The sequence below is a fragment of the Nematolebias whitei genome, chromosome 13 (genome assembly GCF_014905685.2).
Source record: "Nematolebias whitei isolate Nwh7 chromosome 13, NemWhi1, whole genome shotgun sequence".
NCBI classification, from domain to species: domain Eukaryota; kingdom Metazoa; phylum Chordata; class Actinopteri; order Cyprinodontiformes; family Rivulidae; genus Nematolebias; species Nematolebias whitei.
This window is the reverse complement of record NC_056510.1, coordinates 7,424,196-7,432,746: the sequence shown is the minus strand read 5'-3', so window position 1 is coordinate 7,432,746 and position 8,551 is coordinate 7,424,196. Positions and strand designations below refer to the sequence as shown.

Genomic DNA, 8,551 nt, shown 5'->3' with positions numbered 1-8,551 from the left:
GAAATATGAGATCTTCTCATTTTAAGGTTCTCTTCTTCTTCTCTTTTAAACCATCGGTCTTCTCTGTCCACAACATGGACCTGTTGGTCCTCAGCAGGGTGTTTCTTATGCTTGAGGTGTAGATGGACTTCTGATCTCTGACACCACTCCGCTCAGTTTGGTTTTTTTGGGGTTCTGTCCTCAGGATGGGCCAGCCTCTGTCTGAAGGTCTTGTAAGGTTTGAAATGCACCAGGACGTCGTGTTTGGAGAAAATGATTTTGAAAACGGAGTTCCAGAAACTGAAAAGATTCACGAGATGACGGTAAAACGTTAAGTGGTTTATTTACACAGGACGACTGAGTCGACCTGGGACAAGAGGATCTGTAGGAGACAGCAGCAGGTGAGAACATGTAACGTTGATGTTTCAGCAGAGTTTTCTTTCTGGTTGCGGGGAGACCAGGTTAGGTCAGAGAACCTTCAGGTAAGTTGGTCATGAAGCTTCGAGAACAGAAAGGCCAAGTATCCAACAAGAAAATACAACTCAATAGGAGATCCATCCATCCATCCATCAATTATCTTTACCTGCTTGGACCTGGACAGGTCTCCAGTCCATCACTCTCTCTCACCTAGGGATAATTTAGAGTTACCAATCAGTCTAACATGCGTGTTTTTGATCTGTGGGAGGAAACTGGAGTACCTGGAGAAAACCTACGCATGCACGGAGAGAACATGCAAACTCCACCCAGAAAGGTCCCCGCCAGGATTTGCTCCAACAACCTTCTCGCTGAGAGGAGGCAGCTCTACCAGCTGATCCACCGTGCTGCCCTCAAGAGGAGACGTGGTTCCAAAAACAAAGATGCCCATGAGGATTCTGTAGACCCAGACAAACAGATTAAACTTGCTTACTCTAAGGAACATACAGGTGAAGTGCAACGGCTGTGGGTTAAATCGCTGTGAGGCAACCAACGGTCCAACAAAGACTTGTGATGCACTCAGTCTTAAGTAGTAAAGATGATAACCAGCTGCTATGAGCGACAGCTGCGAGCAGCTGGCTCCGCCCACTCACAGAGAAGACAGAGGGAACGCCAGAATCCTAACACAGGGGTGATGTGTTTGTAAAAAAATGGTCATTACAGGAAAAAAAAGTCTAATGACTCTCAGAAGTGAAGGGTGGGAGATTAACCTGCAGGTGAACAGCTGCATAAAGCCTCTCCAGTTGTTTATGAGATATTTTGCTAACTTATATTTTACATCAAAATGACCCGACTTGCATGTTTTAACAACAAAAAAAAAAATTAAGTCTAGAAAAGCTCGATCCAAACCTGAAGCGCTGTCTGACTTGTATTTTGTTGGGCCTGCAAAAAGTGCTGCTCAAATTCAAAATAATTTTCTTTAAATAAGACTTGTAAATCAGTTCGAGGTGAGAACTTTGTCTGAAAACCAGTTTGATGAGTTTGTTTCACACAGAGAGCAGCATCGTGTTCCCTCCTTCACCCTCATCTGGGAGCAGTTTGCACATTCCTGCACATCTGCTGCATCTGTCAGAGCTCTGGCGTCCGACCCTGCTCAGAACAGGACGAAGGAACGTCCCTCCAACAGGTTTTCTGTCCTTCACATGGATCTGGTGCTCAGAGATGAACGTGTAGACAAACAAATGTGCTTCAACAGCATCAACTTTACACGAGAAATAAAACCTGCAGCTTGATGCAATGAATAGTTTAAACTCAAACCCAATACTTTTTTATTTTTTTATTTTAAAAAGCAACTTCTAACTCTTTGGGGGTCCAGAACCATGGTCTGGTAACAACTATGTTGAATAAAACTTATGTTGGGGTTTTATTGTGAAAGGACTTTTTTTTTTTTCTTTTTACTGTTCCTGTTATAAATATTACAATTATTTAACCAGATGTTTTCCCTTTGGGTCTAAAATGATTTGTACAATATCTGAACCGGTTCTGATGACTTTATTTTAGTAAACAGTTAAAGAAATGTGCAGAATTGCGTGTTAGATAATGGTATAGGCTTTTATTTAGATGAAAACGTTGCTGCGATGGGGGTCGTTTGTCCGTGTGACTCAAAATATAAAACAAATCCCAACTGGTCAACCTCAGAACACCAAAAGCTCACTTTCTTTGGGGTTTAAAATGTTTTTAAGGCGCAAATGATGATAATTTTTGATTTAGTGTTGTCTTGTATGGCCTGTCACATTTTGGGATAATGAATGAAAACTGCACAGAGAGAAAGCCGCGGGTCTCCTTTGAGAAGTCGCCTCTGGTGGTTTTAAAGTTCAAACAAGAAGGTTTTGGATGATAAAAGTGATTGGAAATAAATAAATCCTGGAATCTAAAATGAAAATCCAAAGAGGAAACTAATCTGTCGTCTGCAAAACGATAGACTTTTGTAGATAAAACATAAAGAAACAGGAAAGCTAATGTCTCATTTTGTTTTGAGACTGAAATAAAGAAACGTGTTTCGACCCTTTATTGCTAAAATTACAGCAAATTAAAAGATTATTTTACATGAAACAAACTTTAGACCCATTTCAAAGCCTCAGCTTTAGAGTTTTCCTTTGATTCAATCCATATTCTGTTGGATTCTTCGGCCCCTGGGTCCAGATGTGATCTCCTCTGCAGGAAATGAAGAGCATCCCGTCAGCAGGATCCACTAAAGTCCCTCAGTCGCTTCATCTCTGCCTGAAACAGCTTTCATCATTTTATTCAACCTTTATTTATACAGGTTAGTCTCAATGAGCCTCGAGGACTCATTTACAAGAGAGACCTGTTTAAACAATGAACACAGATGAGGTACACACAACAACAGACAATCATATTATAGATACAGATGAAAGATACAATGAAAAGTACATAGAAGAAAAAACAGCTACATTATAAAGTCATGTAAAATATTAAAAACTGGAACATGTCTGTGTTGGTTTTTGCTATGAATTTAACAGTTGTTAAAATCCCTTAGAGTGGTCAAAGTTGACATCTTCAGATTTGTTTGCAAGAAATTCCAGGTTACAGGAGTGGAAGAGAAAGCCCTTTTGCCAAGTTTGGTCTGCACTGAGGGTACACTGCAGGTAATTATGTCTTGACGCTGTAACTGCACTGACGAAGGGTGGCTGCATGTTGGAGCAGCTCTGTTACATTCATTTTGAGATTTTGCTTTAGGAAACTTTAATTCCTCTTTTTCTGGATGTAAATCACATTTCTTGTGATGATTGTTTCCTCTGGTATCAGATGCTGTGCAGCTGAAAGGATTTTTACTGAAACTTTTTTACTTTTGGACATTTGTCATGATGCGTATCCATAATAAGGTGGGTTTTTTTGATAACCAGGAGCAGCTGATTAACATCTCAAAAGTTCAAATAATATCTCAGCTACAGCCCCAAATCTCAAATGAGTTGAAAAGGAGGCACCGTGGATGCATTCCCGTCTCCTTGCTGGCTGTGCTCAAGTGCCTGACCACTGAGATCCTGGAACCAGCAGGAAACACAGCTCGTGACAGCAGAAGGACCGGGATCGTCTCCCGGCACCTGCAGCCATCTGTCCGCAGCAACAAGGAGCTCAGCAGGCTGCTGGGAGGAGTGGCCGTCGCTCTGGGAGGAGTTCTGCCCAGCATCCTGTTGGTCCTGCAGCCTGGACGATCCAAGAGGCCAGCCGAGTCCGGGTAGATGGATCAGATGGCATCTGCATCCAGTTTCTTCAAGAGATCCTTCCTGCCTACAGGCATCAGTATCTAACATCTCTTAATGAAATGAGGATAAGGGTCATTCAGGAGTAAGAAACGGTTTAAAACTGATCACAGGTCAGAAAAAACACCAGAAGTCATGAAAACATTGACCTCTGGCTTGAATAAAAAGTTGTTGCTAAGAGTTTTGTTTTCCAGAGCTGATGGGCGGTTCTGAAAAGTGGAAAACACAGAACACACATGTGGGTCGGGATGAAACCGGTTTCTGGAATCTGAGAATGCCGGCCTTGGTAAAAACTCCAACCTCAGGAAGAACCGAACGGAACATGTTGATGCGATCCAGCCTGATCCTGCCCTTTGATCATAATTCTCTGCAGACCTCCGGACGGTGCACTTTTGAAGTTGACCGAAAAGCGAGCGTTAGTCATGTGACCTCCATCCTGAGCGGCGTTAACTCGACCCTGATGGAGGTCGGCGCGCTCACGTTTCTTTGCATGCTGACTTCAGCTCAGTCTGTCCAGCTGAGCTTTAAATCGTTCGATTTATGGTCAAACTGTTAAAAGTTCTGCTCTGCTGGGTTTCTACGTTCAGACGGGAGTGAGGCCAGCAGAGCTCCCCTGCAGGTGGACAAATGCATTTTGTTTTCTCAGAGGAGCGCGCCCTGCACGGTTTAAGGTACAGCTCCTGCACTCCTGAGACGGGTTGAGTGGGGGACGACCCTGCAACTGATCTGAGGAGCATGTTTATAATTTAACGTCAGACCCTCTGAGACTCACGGTGGGACGTTCTGGAGACACCGCCGGGTGTGCATTGGGTTGAGCTTGGAGCCATCCCAGCTGTTACCTCAGGGAGAACGTCAGAGACTTTAACGAAAAATGAGGAAGCTTCAACCGCAGGTGGAGAAAAGAGACGTTTTCATTTCCGAGAACCTGAAACTGCAAACAGGAAACTTTCAGCTCTGCTGTCTTTATCATCAGCATCGTTACCATCTCATGGAAGGTTTGATCGTTCCCGGATACGTGAACGTTTTCTCGCATGAGAATACATTTTCACCGTGAAGCCGATTTTCTCACATGTCCCTCTGATTTGGACCGATGTTCTGCATGAACACAAGAGTCCAGCTGCTGTTGCCTCCATGGTTCTGTGTCGGGACGGCCCAGCTGCTCGCCTCTCTTCATTTTTTCCTCTCGCAGCAGTCGTTGCCTAGCACCGTCATAACACTGCAGAGCAGCGCAGGAAGTGTGAGTAATGACCTTCAGACAGCAGAACACGGATGAACCGGGCCACTGTTCTAAACGTTTCCACATGTCACCTCGTGCTGGATTCAACGGTTTCCACAAAGTGGACGAACTGATCAACGGACTGACGCAGCAAAGATCACACACCGCTCTGGTTTTGTTTCACGTTCAGCCACCGAGTTTGAAAAAGTCCAACAAAAACTTCAGCGCACTCGAACCTCTGGGAACAGAGTTGCTGCTGAAGAGGAATGCTGCAGAAGTCGTCTCCGTTTGGGTCGGGCCGAGGCGTTTTTAAGGGTTTGACAGCAAACGGCTGCTGGGAGACTTCCTGTTTAACTTCACCCCGTTGTGCAAAACTGTAAACACCATAAATATACTAACCTATAAACTCATGCCTGAACGTATACGTTAATGTGGTAACTCCAGCTGTGACGTCATGTAAAACAAATAAAACTGATTTATAAAGCTCGTAAATTTGTGTTTTGTTCACGATGGAATTGGTAAACAACGTTAAAAGTGACTCGTTTTTACAGTTTTATAAGAAAAATAAGGTATCTTTGAATTTTATGACAGTCAAACATCTGAAAACTGTTTGGGATGAGCTCAACAAAAAGCTGTAAAAGTAAAAGATACAATAAAATAAAACAGCTGCAGGAGAACTGGAACCATTTTAGAGCGTCTGAATCCCTCAGACGTAAAGATGGGTAGAGGTTTAGCGACATAAAACCATAAATATTTTTATTTAATGCAGAAAGGAGCGTTTCAGAGGTTGTAGGTTTTTAACCACAACTAGTCCGAGGCAGCACAAGAGAACACAGGGTTCACCTGATGAGACGACTGGAGACAGCTGAGCCTCATGGGACAGGAAGCAGGTGTGAGTGGGCGTGGCCAGACTCAGGGAAAACACAAATGTTGTCTGTTCTTTACAAGAACCAAAATTTCCGGGACTGAAGAGACAATGATTGTTTATTAAATCAAACCTCATGTCATCAAACATGACATCTTATGCTATAAGCTCAGATATTGGTTTCTCAGATCACGCTATCGGATGGTTTTCAAATTATCTCTCAGGTCGAAGGAAATGTGTTCAACACGATGGTAATTATTCTAGCTCGTCAATCATGGGGTACCACAAGGCTCAGTTTTAGGACACACTCTCTTTATAAGTATTGTAGGTCAGAACATTCCTGACGCCTCCCTACATCTCTATGCAGACGAAACAGTTGTTTATTGTCGAGCTAAATGAGTTGCTAAGGTATTCCAGCTTCTACAGTCTGCATTCAGCATCATCCAGTCAGATTTGTTCCGTCTCAAACTAGTGCTAAATGCTGATTAAACCAAAGGGATGCTGCTTTCAAACAGAAAGTTGGTGCCAGCAACTCTTTCTACTATCTTGTCCACGCATGGTGTTCCTATCGAGTTTGTGGATTCTTACAGAAATTTGGGAATTTTGGTCGATGCACATCTCTCTTTTAAACCACACAACTTGATAAAGGAACTGAAATTAAAATTGGGTTTCTTTTTCAGAAACGGGTCTTGCTTAACTCTGAATGCCAGGAAACACCTTGTAACAGCTACTTTCCACCCCTCCGTTGACTATAGTGAAATTATTTATATAAATGCTCCTGCCAGCTCCTTGCAGATCTTGGATGCTGCTTATCACGGTGCGCTAAGATTCATAACTGGTTATAACTACCATACCCATCACTGCACCTTGTACTCCTTGGTCTGTTGGGCGTCATTATGTACACGTACATCTATAAATCACTCCTTGGTCTGCTGCCTTCATGTATCTTCTCCTATATGTCAAGTTGTCAGTGCAGTTACAGCGTGCGCTCTCAAGACATCATTACATGCAGCGTCCCCTCATTGTGGACTGAACTCTGCAAAAAGGCCTTTTCTTACTCTGCTCCTGGAACACCTTGCATAAAGACCTGAAGTTGTCCACTTTGATCTCTTTAAGGGGATTTTAAACAATGATAAGATCATTAAAAGAAACAAAGCAAATATGATTTTGTTTTTAAGACACCTTGAGTTTATTGTTCATAACATTACTTTTATTTTCATTTAAATTTTATTGTTGGCTGTACCTTATCTGTTTGTTTAAAACAGGTCTCTCTTGTAAAAGAGTCCTCGTGACACAATGAGACTAACCGGTATAAACAAAGGTTGAATGAAAAAACAAATAGTTTTGAAAGAACAACAGATTTATCTGCGTGAGCCCGAACGGTGAATGTTTGCTTCATGGAAACGGCGGCTTCACGGCCGTTTGGTTCACAAACTAAACATTTCTGTTGAGATTGGTCCACGGAGCTTTTAACAGAAGTGCTTCGTGCACGGAGGAAAAACGTTTTCCTCAAAACGTTGTGTTTTTACCGAACTGTTCTCTCACTGCAGCATCTCCGGCTGAAGCTTTCCAGGAGGATTTGTGAGTCATGGTGAAGGTCCAGAGATGGTGAGTTTACAGCAGCTCCGGACCGGGACACGGTCCAGAACGAGTGGGGGTCGCATCTCAAACATCCGTCAAAATTCAAATCCAACGCCCAACGTGAGGAGGAGGAGGAGGTCCTGATGAAGGTAGAGGAAAGCCCTCTCCAGATGTGTGACATCATCCTCCTCCCCTCTCACATCCAGACCAAACAGGGCCGGGAGTCTGGCTTTCATTTAACCCCCCCTCCGTGCACTTTTCCCTCCTTTCTTTGGAGAAAGTGGGAGGAGGAAGGAGGCGACGCTGCAGCAGTGGAGGTTTGTCCCATCTCAGGCAGGAGCTCAGTACCACTGCTCCTCTGGTGTGAGACCGGCAGGGACCCCCCCTCACACCATCACTGCCTCTTCCTCAGGGAGGTGCTGGAGGATTTTACCAGGAGGAGAATGAGCAAGAGCCCAGCTTGGACTTCTTAAATCTTTCTTCATCCCCACGAGTCCTGAGGAGTCCAGCGTCTTCGGCTCAGGGTGAGTCTGGAAGCTGCTTCCTGTCTGAAGACCTTCCACCTCTGAAGCTGCATGTTCTGTAAATAAACAGCCGAAGCAGAGATGCGATAATTACAGCTTCGCCTCGCAGTTTAGCACTCGCACTCAAACCTGTACTTAAGTGGTGAGAGCACTTCGAGGGCAGGAGGTGAGCCGAAGTTCGGCTGAGGGAGTTTCTGGTGGGATCCTTCAGCTCCTGATTTCTGCAGCTCTCACCTCTCCAAGGTGTTCACCTGGAACAGCAGGAAACAGCTTTTCAAAATAAGAGCTCATTGATTAGTTTCTGCATGCAGAGCTGACCTGAACCGAGACGTTTCATCCGTTTGGGTCAAAACTGGGCCGTTAACGTGAACGATGAAGAGTTTCCACCGCAGCAGCTGAAGACCACACCCTGCCTGCAGATACAAGATGGGCCTGAAAACGTGTGAAGGAGTGGTCAAGGAGGAGGAGGAGGAGGAGGAGGAGGAGCTGCTTCATCACTGCTCATTACTCCTCGTTAGACCGCTTGACTGAAAAAAACCCTTTTTTAGGAGCTTTTAATGTTTTAAGGGTTGTGATAACTTCCTGTCCTCTACGTTCAGATCCATTTGGAAACTTTGTGCTTTTTGTTTTAGGCCGAGCAGAGTTGTGTGTGTGTGTGTGTGTGTGTGTGTGTGTGTGTGTGTGTGTGTGT

The 8,551-nt window shown here is 44.1% G+C and overlaps 1 protein-coding gene across 1 annotated transcript in view; it reads left to right on the top strand.

Moving 5' to 3' along the window:
• The first annotated feature begins 7,691 nt into the window (after positions 1–7,691).
• LOC119419790 (collagen alpha-3(VI) chain) overlaps positions 7,692–8,551 on the top strand; it is a 99,318-nt gene continuing 98,458 nt past the window's right edge. Inside the window, exon 1 of the mRNA XM_037687173.1 lies at positions 7,692–7,860. The gene's annotated coding sequence lies outside the window, so the exon portion shown is untranslated. The remainder of the gene's footprint in view (positions 7,861–8,551) is intronic.